Source organism: Saimiri boliviensis, chromosome 7 (assembly GCF_048565385.1).
Source record: "Saimiri boliviensis isolate mSaiBol1 chromosome 7, mSaiBol1.pri, whole genome shotgun sequence".
NCBI classification, from domain to species: domain Eukaryota; kingdom Metazoa; phylum Chordata; class Mammalia; order Primates; family Cebidae; genus Saimiri; species Saimiri boliviensis.
In genome coordinates this window covers 113,265,383-113,280,477 of record NC_133455.1, presented here as the reverse complement: position 1 = coordinate 113,280,477, position 15,095 = coordinate 113,265,383, and the positions used below count along the sequence as shown (strand labels likewise).

Here is a 15,095-nt window from a genome sequence, read left to right as displayed (position 1 = left end):
GTTACTTCCGATTTTATGAAGCAGCCTTTGTAGGGAAATACTTTTACAAAAAATTGACCTACAGTGTCAGTTGGGTGGGTTTCTTTGGATTTGGTTCTATGTGGATTCAGTAGTGTAATCTTTGCGTAATTTCTTCATCTGTAATCAGTCAGTGATATTTGCAAGTGTCCTAGTGGACTAGACTGTAGGTGTTTATGGAGGCAGTGGTGTGGCTTTTCTGGAGATCAAGTCACTGGCAATAGGTTCCTAACCAGTCAGTTCTTCAGCGCTAGGGGGTATGTGTATATTGCTAAATGTTTCCACTAGTTAATCAGGTAAGTTTGCTGGTGGTGGTGGATGCTCTGAGGCCTTGGAAGGCACATAACTGCAGTTTTTATGGTTTTGGAGGCAACTCTCTGATATGTTAGATCACCTGGTTTGCGGGGGGCATAGTGCATTGCACAGGCTCAGGTACAAGGAATACTGCTATACTGCTTGATCCAGTTGGAGTTACGGTGTTACAGATTATTGTGTGCACTTGGTGCTTCTGCTTTTTTTTTTTTTTTTAATATTTCAAATGATTTTTTTAATCATCAAAAAGGTGGTTAGTGTGGTATTTTTGCCTAGTAGCTCAAACCTATCCTATGGCTACTGAATTGTGACTATGGGGCAGAGGGGCTCGGGCCTGCGCTGCCGGGGGCGGCCACAGCAGCTGCTGGGCTCCAAGGTGTCTGCTCCACCCAGTGGCCGGACCCGCCATCCCCCCGCCTGCGTGCCCGCCTACCTGGTGGAATGTGTGTATACGGGAGTGCGGCTCAGACCATGGACTCCGTCTCCACTGGCCCCGGCAGGCCCCCCTTCCGCACGAGTTTCAGCACAGTGGGCTTTTCCTCTGGCCCCGCCTTACCTGGCCAACTGGGAAGACAGGCCTTTCTGCTCTTCCTTCGCCTCCTCTGACGCGACGGCATAGATCACCAGGAATGTAGCTGTCAGGAAGCCGAGGAAAGTGCCCACAGAGGCCACCATGGGGATGACGCAGACAGTCCCCACAGCGTCAATCACGCCCCCGAGGACCGAGGCCACCAGGATCTGTGAGATGTACACCTGGCAGGACAGGATGGCGCAGTCGATGCCAAAGCCGCGCTTGGAGTTCCCGGGGCTGTGGTGGACGTACTGCTTGATGTCGTGGTACTGGCCCAGCAGGGCGTTGGGGCAGTAAAAGATGCTCATGGTGCTGATGGTGACCATGGTGACATAGACATCGGGAAACATGGCCATCACGGCAGTGCCCACGGAGAAGCCCAGTGTCCCCAGCACATAGATTACCCTGACGCTCAGGTCGTAGTTGTCCAAGTACTTCTGTAACAGGGTTGAGCAGATGGCACCAGTGGCCGTGTAAATGACCAGGCCCCAGCAGTCCATCTTCACCCTAGCTCTGTAGGTTTGTCAAGCGGTGGAGTTCGAGGCGGCCTTGGGGTCACCCTTGAAGATGACTTGGCCCATAAAGTCGGTGCACAACACGGCCTCGGCGATGAAGGAGAACCAGGTGAGGAGGTGGCAGACGCACAGGCGCATGAGCTCCCTGGGCATCTTCAGGGTGGAGAGTCACAGCAGGCACACGGTGGTCTCGCCCTTCCCCTTCTCTCTCTCTGTGTCTCCACCGGAGTTGGTGGCCCCGCTCTGGTTCCAGTGCCGGCGCCGCTGCCGCTGCCGGTTCTGCATGTCGTACAGGTCGCTCATGCTGCGCGACGGCTTGATCAGCACCACCGCGCTGGCCGTAGTAGGAGAAGGCGCTGGAGGGCTGTCTGCGGAACGCGTGCCGCCGCCGCCGCACGGAGCTCGACGTGGCCGAGGGCTTCATGTCCACCCTGGTGTAGCCGCCGAGGGCATCTTTTGCAGGGGAGCTACTTCCGTTTGGAACTTTAGCTTCATTCAAGTGATTATCCAGCAAGGTCTCGTCCTCCTTGGCGGCTTCCTCGAGGAAGGTGGCCAGGTGGGGCAGCCTGGCCTTGGCAAGCTCCTGGCTGGTGCTGCGGGGGTGGCAGGGTAGGAGGCGTCTTGGAAGATGGAGGGCTCGATGTCGTGCAGGAAGAGCAGCTCGGCCTCCAGGTCCAGCGCGGCGTCCGGCATGTGCAGCGCCGAGTCGCTCTTGCTGCGCACGATGTCCACGTCCAGGTAGTCCAGGGCCTGCTCGGGCTCCGACTGCACCTGGTCCGGGAAGGCAGGGACGCTGTGCGGCGCGCCCCGGTCCAGGGCGCTGGGCTCCTCGGCGCTGCGCTCCTGCTGCGGGCTGTACTGCTCCCCCTCGATGCTGAACAGGTCCAGGGCCACGGACACCGTGAAGATGATGGCGGCGAAGAAGAGCACCTGGCTCTGTGTCCGGAACCAGCTGCCCAGGAAGGTCTGCGTCCAGTCCAGCCCGCCCAGCACGTAGCCGACGGCCCCGCGGAGGCCGGAAGCGAAGGCGTGGAGGTTGAGGGCCACGTCCTGCTCCTCGCTGTCCGCCACGGCCGGCAGATAGGCGCGAATGGGAGCCTCGGCGGCGCCGGCGCTGAAGTCCCGGGCCACCACCCCCAGCACTGTGAGCACGACGCCGATGGGCTGCCAGCCAGGGACGTCGCCGAGGGCCGGACCCACGGCAGAGCCGTTAAGGAGAAGTGCAACGCCAAGGAGGACGCCGACGCAGAGGGCGAGGATGAAAGGCCACCGGCGGCCCCAGCTCAGGGTGCACCGGTCACTGGCAGACCCAATGAGAGGCGTGAAGACGAGGCCAAGAATGGGGCTCAGGAACCAGGTGAGGCTGTAGTACTGCTCTGGAGGGCCTGTCTCCTCCGGCCGGGGCCGCGGGGGCGGCTGGGCGGCGGGAGCGCGGAGCCCGGGGCGCACTGGGAGCCCGGGGCGCACGGGGGTTGGTCTGCGGCGGCGGCGGCGGGTCAGGGCGCAGGAACTGCTCCCTCGGCCTGCGGGCCGGGCGGGTCTGTCCGTCAGCTACGCGGGCGCGGAGGGAGCGCCACGAGGCTGCCTTTTTTCTTTCTTTCTTCTTCTTTTTTTTTTTTTTTTTTTTAACGGTAGATATCTATCTATCTATCTATCTATCTATCTATCTATCTATCTATCTATCTCATATCTATCATATAGATCATGGCTGGTCCCCACGGACATACAGATGCACGAGCTACTAGGCCCCAGGGTAGCATGCTTTTCAGCAGTGGCGCCAATCGCAAAATTACACCAAGCTGCAGCAGCTTAGGTCCTGGGGAGTAAGGAAACCCAGCTGTTTTCTCTCTGGAACAATGCAGCCACATGGGATCCAGGTGCTGTCCCTCGCCCCCCTCCCTCCATAGAGTAAGTTCAGGGTCTGTGAAGATTGTGTGATTCTTTTCGTAGCTAAAATTGCAGGCATCTGTGGTCGTATTAGAATTAGTAATGGGGACTGCTGGAGGTCTCCCACCCACCTATTTACTACAATGAGGAGTCCCTGATAGCTGGGAGCCAATCCCTGCAGAGTGCTGTGATGCCACTCTAAGTTCCCATGCTTCAGAGAGTCTTTGTTACTTCTTTGCAGAATTCCAGTGTTCTCCCTTAAAAACTCCATTCCAATTGAAGTTATCTATTTGTTGTTTTGTTGTATCTTGGTGAAGAAGAGCATTTAACATTCTAATTACGCATGTTGGTGATAACTTTTCTACTACTGTGTTTTGAGGAATAAAGTTCTTTGTCTCTGACCCACAGTCTCATATCCTGCCATCATCAATACAGTTGTAGAAGCTTATTAGCTTTCAAGTGGAGCAAAATCTTTGACCCCTTCAGTTGGTGATACAATTTGAAAAAAAGTGATTAAAATAGAAATTTTTTTCTTATTCCTGATATTAGGGAAAACAGATTTAGTATTTTATTATTAGGTATGATAATAGCTACAGTATTTTTTCATAGATGACCCTTTATCAAGTTGAGAAAGCTTCTTTTCATACCAGGTTTGCTGGATTTTTTATGATAAATGTCTTACAGATTTTGTCAAATGCTTTTGTTATGTCCAAGAAGATGATTGTCATTTTTAAATCTTTTAGTATGAAGAATTTCACTGATTGATTTTTAAATGCTATCAACCATGCATTAATGAGATAATCTCCCACTTATTTATAATATTTTATCCTTTTTATATATTATTGAGTTTAATTGGCTAAATCATTGTCAAGGTTTTTATATCTAGGTTCATGATCTAGGTTCATGAGGGATTTTTTTTTTTTTTTTTTTTTTTTTAAGTACTGTTGGTTTTGACATCAGGGTAATTAGGACCTTATAGAATAATTTGGGAAAGATTTAATCTGAAAGAAATTGTGTAGAATAATTTGGGAAATACTTAATCTGAAATAAATTGTGTAGAATTGGTATTCTTTCTTCCTTAAGTTTGGTATACAGTTCATTAATATTTAAATCTTTTTTCCCATATAATCATTTAAAGCCATTAACTTTTTTTTCTAAACTCTACTTTAGGTGCATTTTTTCAATTAGAACTACATTGTGTTTTCTTTATCAGTCAATACAAGATATTCTCTTATTCTCTGGAGACTTTCACCATGAAATATTTAGAAGACTTGTGTAAATTTGAAATTTTCCAGACACTTTCCCTTACTTGTTTTTTAAAATTTCATTATAAGTTAACGTGCTTTATATATTTCCAATTTTTCTAAATTGTTTGAGACTTATTTTATGCACTGTTATATAATATATCTTAGTATATGTTTCATGTAAATTTGGAAAACATGAGAATTCTACTACTTTTGGGTACAGTATTTGAATATGTCAATTAGATCAAGCTATATGATAATGCTATCTAGATTTTTATAATCTTCATAATTTTCTTTCTACTGAAAAAAAATTCCAGAGAGAAAGAGAGGTGTTTTAAATTCTCCAAATATGACTGTGATTTCTCTACGTCTTTTTAAAGGTCTGTTTATTCTTGCACTATTTTTTTGAGCTCAGCTGTTTAATATATACATTTTTAGAAATATTATTTCTTTCAAAGCATCAACTCTTTATCATTAAGAAAATTTCTTCCTTGTCTTTGGTAATATCTCTTTTCCTGAAGTTTATTTAGATATTAATGTAATTATTCCACATTTCTTGTGAGCAAAAATTTCACAATAAAATATTTTTATTCTTTGTCTCTTAATTAAACTTTGTCAGTAGTCAAGCCAAGTTTTTTCTAGGTAGCCTGTAATTGGACCCTGCTTTCTATTCAGTTTAAGTTTATTTCTTTTAATTCCTTTGTTTTGAACTCTATTTAATATAATATTAATCTGTTTTATTTAAGTATCTCATCTTGCTGTTTCTTATCTTTTCATTTGTTTTTATAAATTTTCCTCATTTTAAATTACTAATATTTTTATGCAGTTTCTTTTATGCCCTCTACTGGCCTATTTACTAAGTCTCCTTGTTCCTCTTTTGTTTGCTTTGGTTTAATGAATGCTTTTGTGATTATAACATACACCTTTAATTTATGAGAGTACATCTTTAAATAGCATCATGAAAGTTGACATATCATCTTATGTTATTTTACGGTTTCTCCATCTCATCGTTTATGCTGTTATTTTAATATCTTTTACTGTTTCATTCTTTATAAATCCTGCAAAGTATTATCACTGTATTTTGCTTTGCACAGTTAATTATCCTTTAAATAATTTAAAAGTGATTTAAAATATTCCACATGAACCCCACTTTTACCATTTCCAGGACTTTTCTTTCTCTGTGTAAATTCAATTTTTCACTAGTATTACTACTTCCACTTCTTTTAGCTTGTCTTATAATGTAAGACTGCATCATTAATTATTCTAGCCTTCATTTTAAAAAGTTTTCATTTTCGTTCGTTTTGAAAGACATTTTGTTTAGATATGCAATTGTAGATTTTATTTTTTTCAGCACTGCCGATATAATTTGTCTTCTTGTTTGCATAATTTTTGTTCAGAAAATTGCTTCTATTCATAAATATACATATATATTTTTCTTTGTGCTTATAATTTTTTCAATTAAATATTGGTTTTCAGCAATTTAATTATAATACACTTTGATATTTTGTTGCTATTGTTTATTCTACTTGAAGTTTGCTGAGCTTCTTAGATATATGGGTTTTCAAATAATTTGGTAATTACACAATCAAAGATGTGATCATTTGTGCTTTTCTAGAATACAAATTACACATTGGTGCATTTACCCTCTGTGATCTGTTCACAGATCATAGAGGCTTTTATTTCTAGTCTTTTTGCTCTCTGCTCTCTGTTCTTTATTTTAAATAGTTTCTAACTTTAATTCTTTAACTTCATTTATCTTTATTTCTGCAATATCCAATCTATTCTTGTCTATCTAGTGAACTGATTACTTTAGATTTTGTGTTTTTATCTCTTGAAGTTTAAATATTTGGTATTAATTTTTTGTCACATATTTTCTTTACATTATTGAAGGTCTTTAAAATTGTTATTTTAGTGTTTATTATTTAGTGTTTACAATTTCATCATCTGTTATTTCTAAGTCTCTTTCTACTAAGTGATTTAAAGTCATACTTGTTACGTGTCAATTTTTGCAGCTTCCTTTAATTTGTACTACTTTTTTAGGTTTTAATTTTTTAAAAAATACATGTAAGTTAGTATGTCATCTTAACTATTTTTAATTTTACAATTCAGTAGTATTGTTGTGCAACTATCACCTACCATTCATCTCCAAAACTCTCTTCATCTTGCAAAATAGAAAATCTACATGCATTAAAAAATAATGGCTAATTCTTTCCTCTCTCCAGGCCTTGGTGACCGAAGCATTTCTATTCCTGTGATTTTGCCTACTCTATGTATCCAAGTGAAATAACAGCGTATTTGTCTTTTGATGACTGGATTTTTTTTACTTAACATAATCCTCAAGCTTTCCTCGTGTTGTAGCATTCAAGTTTTCCTCATGTTGTAGCATGTCATGATTTATTTCCTTTTTAAAGTTGAATAATATTTTATCATATATGTATATTACATTTTACTTCTCCATTCATCTGTGAATGGACACATAGCTTGCTCGTGCATTTTAGCTATTGTGAATTATTCTGTTATGATTATGGGTAAAACAAATATTATTTTCAAAACCCTGCTTTAATGTTTTGGGGGTATATACCCAGAAGTGGAATTTCTGGCTAATATAGTAATTTTATTTTTATTTTTGGGGGGGAACTGCCATACAGTTTTTCATAGCAGTTGTATCATTATAGCTTCCCATTAACAGTGCACAGAGTTCCGATATCTCCACATCCACAATATTTATTATTTTCTTTTTCTTTCTTTTTCTTTCTCTTTCTTTCTTTTCTTTTCTTTTTTAAAATATTAGCTATTCTAATAACTGTGAGGTAGTATCTTGTGGTATTGATGTGCATTTCCCCAATGGTTAGTCATATTGAACATACTTTCTTGTGTCAAAAAGACTATTTTGTATAGTCTCTCTGGTATTTGCTTCAGCAGCACATATACTAAAATTGTATGTCCTCTCTGGAGAAATGTCTATTCAAGTCCTTTGTTCATTTTTTAATTGGGTTGTTTTGTTTTTTTGTTGTTGAATTTTAGAAATTCTCTAAATATTCTAGATATTGTTCCCTTATCAGATACATGGTTTGCAAATATATTCTCCCATTCTCTAGGCTGCCTTTTCAGTCTGTTGATAGACATGTTCTTTGATATACAAAAGTAGCTTTTTAAACTGTTTTTCTTTTGTTGCCTGTGTCTTGGATGTCGATTTCAAGAAATCACTGGCTCACGCCTGTAATCCCAGCACTTTGGGAGGCCGAGGTGGGTGGATCACGAGGTCAAGAGATCGAGACCATCCCGGTCAACATGGTGAAACCCCGTCTCTACTAAAAATACAAAAAAAAATTAGCTGGGCATGGTGGCGCCTGCCTGTAATCCCAGCTACTCAGGAGGCTGAGGCAGGAGAATTGCCTGAACCCAGGAGGCGGAGGTTGCGGTGAGCCGAGATCGCGCCATTGCACTCCAGCCTGGGTAACGAGAGCGAAACTCCGTCTCAAAAAAAAAAAAAAAAAAAAAAAAAAGGAAGAAAAAGAAATCACTGCCAGATCTAATGTCATGAAAATTTTCTCCAGTTTTCTTTTCCAGGACTTTTAGTTTTAGCTTTTACATTTAAATATTTAATACATTTTTAGCCAATTTTGTATATGGTTGTAGGTAAGGATCCAACTTTATTCTTTTGCAGATAATATTCAATTTTCTAGCACCATTAGCTGAAGAAACTGGCCTTTTCCCATTGAGAACGGTCTTAGCATTCTTCTTAAAAATCCCTTGACCATATTATGTGAGGACTTATTTCTGGACCTTTTATTCTAATCCATTAGTCTCTTTGTCTGTCTGTAATGCTGGTATCTCTCTTTTAATTATCGCAGATTTTTAGTAAATTTGAATTAAAGAAGTGGAAGTCCTCCAAATTTATTCTTCTTTTATAAGGTTGTTTAGGCTATTAGGCGACCATTGAAATTTCATATAAATTTTAGGATAAATTTTTCCACTTCTGCAAAAAATGTGATTGGGATATTGATAGGGATTTCACTGTATCTCTATATAACTTTGGGTAATATTGACATCTCACCAATATTAAACCTTACAATTTGTAACAAAGGGCTATATTTTCAGTTTTTATTAAAAAAAAATTTTAACAGTGTTTTGTAGTTTTTATTACACAAGTCTTCCATGTCCTTGGCTATTCCTAAGTATTGCATTCTTTTTAATGTAATTATAAATGAAATTGTTTTCACAATTTTCTTTTCAGATTATTAATTGTTAATGTATAGAAATGCCACTGATTTGGGCTTCGTACTCTGCTACTTTTCAGAGTTCATTTATTAGTTCTGACAGCTTTTTGTGCAGAATTTTGGGTTTTCTACATACAATATTGTATTATCTATGAATAAAAACAATTTTACTTGTTTATTTCTAATTTGTGTGGCTTTTATTTCTTTTCCCTACATCATTGTTCTAGCTAGGACTTTCAATATATGTTAAATAGAAGTGACGAAAACCCGTATCCTTCCCTTGCTCTTCCTTTTCTCTGATTTCAGAGAAAATTATTTTGGTGTTCAATCATTGAGTATAATGATCACTCTGTGTTGTTTATACATGGATTTTAGTATATGGATGTCATATATACTTCTGTTCCTAGATTGTTGAGAGGTTTTATGATGAAAGTATTTTCAATTTTTTCCTGCATAAACTAAGAAAACCTGTGCTTGCCCCATTCATCCTGTTAATGTGATATATTAGAATAATTGATTTTGGGATGTTGAATCATCTGGCATTCCAGGAAAAAAATCATACTTGATTATAATGTATAATCCTTTTAATATGCTGACGAATTGGTTTCTTAGTATCTTATTGAGGAACTTTGCATCAATGTTAATATGACATATTGGCTTGCTTTGGTTTTTTTTAGTTTTTGGGTTTTTTTCTTGCAGTGTTCTTTGCCTGGCTCTTGTATGTAAATAGCGTTGGCCTCATGGAATGGATTACCAAGTATTTCCTTCTTTTTAATTATTTTGAAAAATTTGAGAAGGATTGTTGTCACTTTTTTAAATATTTCATAGGATTCACCAGTAAACTTATTAGAACTTTTCATTGTTGGGTTTTTTAGTTTTAATTACAGATTCAATCTCCTTGTTAGATATGTATATTTAGATTTTCCATTTCTTTATGATTCAGTTTTTGTAGGTTTTGTGTGTGTAGAAGTCTGTCCAATTTATCTAAATTATCCAAGTTTTTACCATAAGTTGTTTATGGTACTCTTTCATAATACTTTTTATTTCTAAAATTTTAGTATTTTATTTTATGTAATTTTATTTCTGATTCTAGTAATTGAGTGCCTTCTACTTTTTCCTTCATTGGTATAGCTAAAAAATTACGAATATTGCTGGCTTATTCAAAGGACCAACTTTAGGTTTCATTGATTTTTATCTGTGATTTTTCTATCTTCTATTTAATTTATGTCTTCTCTAGTCATTGTTATCTCATTTTTTTTTTTTTTGCTATCTTTCGATCATTTTGTTATTTTCCTAGTTCCTTTACATTAGGTTGTTTGTTGGCCATCTCTCTCTCTCTCTCTCTCTCTTTTTTTTTTTTGTAAGCTTTTATAGCTATCAGTTTCCCCCTTAGCACTGCTTGTGTTGCAGCTCATAAGTTTTGACATGTTATATTTTCATTATAATTAATCCAAATATTTTCTTATTTGTCTTGTTATTTATTTTATCCATTGTTCACAAATTAATGGTTTAATTTCCCTAAATGTGTAAATTTTCAATTTTTCTTCTATTATTCAGTTTAATTTCATTCTATAGCAGTCAAAGTAGATAGTTCATACATCATTAATCTTTTAAAATCTATAGAGTCCAGGTGTGGTGGCTCATGCCTGTAATTCCAACCCTTTGGGAGGCTGAGTTGGGCAGATCACTTGATCTTGATCACTTGATCACTTGATCTCAGAAATTTGAAACCAGTATGGGCAATATGGCAAAAACCTTGTCTCAACTAAAATAAATAAATAAATAAATAAATAAATAAATATATATATATATATATATATATATATATATATATATATAAATTGGCTGAGTGTGTTGGCACATACTTGTAATCCCAGCTACTACAGTGGCTGAGGCGGGAGAATCACTAGAACTCATGAGGCAGTGCCTGCTGTAAACTGAGGTAGAGTCACTGCATTCCAGCCTGAGAGACAGACTGTCTTTTTTGAGACTGTCTCAAATAAATAAATAAATAAATAAACAAATAAAATCTGTAGAGACTGAATTTGCGGCCAGAAAACATGCCTTATGCACCTGAAAAAAATGTGTTTTCTGTTGCTGTTTGGTAGCATGTTTGTACATGTTTGTACATCTTAGGTATAGTTTGTTTATTGAGTTATTTATCTGTATTATTATTCTGCCCATGATTGAGGGTGAGTATTGCAGTCTTTGACTATTACTATTAGAACTATTTATTAGAATGGCTTATTTCTCCCTTCACATTTTTTTCAATTCTTCATATATTTGGATGGTCTGTTATTAGTTATATACATGTGTATAATTTTTATATTTTCCTGTTGTATCAAATTTTTATTAATATAGAACATCCTTTTCAGTCTCTTGTAACTCTTTCAAGTTAAAGCCTATTCTGTCTGATATTATCATGGCCACCTCTGCTCACTTTTGGTTCTAACTGGCATGAAATAAAACTTTTTACATCCTTCCACTTTAATTGTGGCCTTTGGATCTAAAAGGAATCACTTGTAGACACCATATCCAGTAGCGTCCAGTGATTATGTTTTTAAAACATCAATTCCATCAACTTTCTTTTGATTAGAGACTTGAATCTATTTCTAGCCAAAGTAATTACTGATAAGAGAGGTCTTACTGCTGTTATGCTGTTTGTTTCTCGTATGTCTTGTAGCTTTATGTCCTGCATCTTTGCATTACTATTTTCTTTTGTGTTTGCTTGATTGAGTTTTCATAGCAGAAGATTTTAATTTCCTTCTCATTGCCTTTTGTGTATGTTGTATAAGGATTTTTTTTGTGGTGGCCATGGAGACAACATTTATTATTGTAAAGTTGAAGCACTCTAATTTGAATATATACCAGTTTGACTTCAGTAACATACACATTTTCTTCTTCCTCACAGTCCTTTTCTCACTCCTTTGAGTTATTAATTTCACAATATTACATCCTAATATACTGTGTGTCCAGAAACAGAAACTGCCATTTTTAGTGCCTTAGTCTCTTAAATTATGTGGGAAACAAAATGTGGAATTAAAAACCAAAGTTAAAATAATATTAGCTTTTATATTAATAATTTTTAAAAAGTAGTAGTCTCTTAAATTATGTACCAAAAAGACTGAGTTATAAATCACTGTTAAAATAATATTAGCTTTTATAGTTTACTATGCATTTACCTTTACTGAGACCTTTATTTCCTTACATGACTTAGAGTTACTGCCTAGCATTATTTTATTTTAACCTTCAGTAATCCCTTTATCATTTATTACAAGACACATCTAGTGATAACAAACTTCTTTAGTCTACTTCTACAGCTGTTTAATTTAGCAACTTCCTTAGTTGTTTTTATTTTGTTAATTTTGGAAAATAGTTTCGCTGGATATAAGATTCTTTGTCTGGCCAGGTACAGTGGCTCATGCCTGTAATTCCAGCACTTTGAGAGTGCCAAAACGGGTGGATATCGAGATCAAGTGATTGAGACCATTCTGGCCAACATGGTAAAACCCCATTTCTACTAAAACTACAAAAATTAGCTGGTGTGGTGGCACATGCCTGTAGTCCCAGCTCCTTGAGATGCTGAAGCAGGAGAATCACTTGAACCCAAAAGGCAGAGGTTGCAGTGAGCTGAGATCCTGCCACTACACTCCAGCCTGGTGGCAGAGCAAGACTCTGTCTCAAAGAAAAAAAAGAAGAATCTTTCTCCACAGATTTTCCATATTAGCCCACTCCCTTTCATCCTCCAAAATTTCTGGTGATAAATCTGCTGATAATCTCATTGAAAGCCTTTATTTGTTATAAGTCACTCATCATCTTTCTTTCAACGCTCTTTCTTTATTTTTGTCTTCCAACAGTTTGATTGTAATATCTCTCAGTGTGGTTCTCTTTTCGTTCATTCTACCTAAAGTTCATTAAGTTTCTTGAATATTTATTTTCATGTCTTTCATCAGACTTGCAATGTATTTAACCATTATTCCTTTAAATAATCTCTCCACTACTTCTCTTTCTCTTTTCTACAACTACTGTATTTTGGATATTTGTTCATTTCATGATGTCCTCAGCTAGCTTAGGCTTCGTTCACTTTTACTCAATTATTTTTTCTTACTGTTATTCAGATTATACTTCCAATTGTCCTATCTTCAAGTCCATCAATTCTTTCTTCTGCTCACATAGGCCCTTGAAGCTCTCTGGTGAATTTTTCATCTCAGAACTTGTATATTTTAGCTCTGAAATTTCTCTTTGATTTTTTTAAGGTTTTTGATTTTTTAAATTTATACTTTCATTTTGGTCATACATCATTGTCTTAACTTTCTCTACATCATCCTTTAGACCTTTGAGCATCTTTAAGACACTTATTTTGAAGTCTGTCTTAAAAATAAAAAATTATTTTAAAGGAATACATAGGCCAAGAAGTAACTTAATTAATTTGTAAAAAAAAAAAAGAAAATTTAATGTTATGCGAAGAAAGACAAAATCTGATTGTATAATAATGCAATATTCATTATGTATTGATCTATTTTTATTCTCATATGAAGAAATAACCAAGAGTGGATAATTTATAAAGAAAAAGAAGTTAAATGGACTCCTAGATCCACATGGCTGGGAAGGCCTCACAATCATGGTGGAAGGTGAAGGAGGAGCAAAGGCCCATCTTAAGTGGCAGCAGGTGAGAAAGCATGTGCAGGGAAGAGCAGGGAAGAGACTGTGTGCCAGCTGGTCTTTCTACTGTACAGTTTGTGTTCATTTGCATTTTTCCTTTGAATGGGCCCAAGTTTATCATTTTTTTGCATGCTCTATTTTGAATAAATATAGGACATGCCATCTAATAGTGTAACTCTCATAATCAGATTTTTCCTCTTCCTTGTGTTTTTGTTTGGTTTAGTTTTCTTTGTTGTATTATGTTGTTTTATTGACTGTCTTCATAATAAGGATCAACCTGAAGTGTAAATTTGAAGTCTTCTGAGGTGTTTTCTGAGCCTACACCTTTCCCTGGGCATGCATGGAGACCTTCTAATTTTTCCTATATGCTGTTAAAAAAAAATCCTAGTATTAAATGACTGATTCTCAAAAGAAATAAAGAGGAAAAAAAAGTGAAAGAAGAGAGGGTAATGCATTAGCTTTTTAAATCCCTGAACATTACTTCACCTTAAGGCTAACAACAAGGTTATGGGGTACAAAAATGGCTGCCTGCCTCTGTATCTGTACCTCTATGATCAGAAACATGAGATTAGAATATGGATTTCTGATATATGGAGAGCAGAATCCTTATTGCCCATTGTATTAGGGCTTTCCAGAAACTGAATCAGCTTTATATATAATTGCATATTATACATATATAATACTATACTTATAATATGTAGTATATAGTATTAATGTGTGTGTATATAGTCTATCTGTCTATCTAGTTAGCTAGCTAGCTATGTAACTGGCTCACAGTTATAGAGTCTGACAAATCCTAACACCTGAAGGGTGGGTCACAAAGTTCAAGACCCAGGAAGGGCCAATATTTTACTTTGAAGACAGTAGACAAGTACAATTCTTTCTTATTGGAGTAGCATCAACCTTTCTGTTATAGTTAAGCCCTAATCTTACTGAATAAGACTCACCCACATTAAAAAGGGTAATCTGCTTTACTTATGCTACCAGCTTAACTGTTAATCTAATTCCAAACATTCTCATAGAAACACCCAGAATAATGCTGGACCAAATATCTGAACATCCCATGACCCATCCACTTGACACAAAATTAATGCTCACACCCACCTTGGTTCCTGCAAACTGTGCAAATTGCTCTAGGAACTCATTTAGGGCTGTGTACCAAGAGGTTGGAGAGTGAGGGATGCATAGCTGCTGCTGAGAAAGGAGCTGAATTTGACCAAAAGTAGCTATGATTTACCATGTAAGTCTTCCTCTGGAAGTTGCAAAGCTTCATTAGACGCCAGAGTCTAATCAGACAGCTTCCAACCATGCAGTCATTATCTACCTGGAGAGAGATTACTGGTACCTTCAATTCCACTATCTTCACGGAGTTGTCTCTTATTTCTACTATTTTTTCACTTGATATTGTGTATAATGTGATACGGTTTGTCTGTGTCCCTACCCAAGTCTCATCTTGATTTATAGCTTCCACAATCCCTGCATGTTCTGGGAGGGACCCAGTAGGAGGTAATTGAATCATGGGATGGGTTTTTCTAGTTCTGTTCTCATGACAGTAAATAAGTCTCATGAGATAGGTGATGGTTTAATAAAGGGCAGTTTCCCTGCACATGCTTTCTCACCTGCTGCCACATAAGATTTGTTTTGCTCCTCCTTCATCTTCCACCAT

The 15,095-nt window shown here is 37.8% G+C and overlaps 1 pseudogene; it reads right to left on the bottom strand.

Moving 5' to 3' along the window:
• Window positions 1-794: 794 nt before the first annotated feature.
• On the bottom strand, window positions 795-15,095 carry LOC101038467 (solute carrier family 45 member 4 pseudogene; annotated as a pseudogene).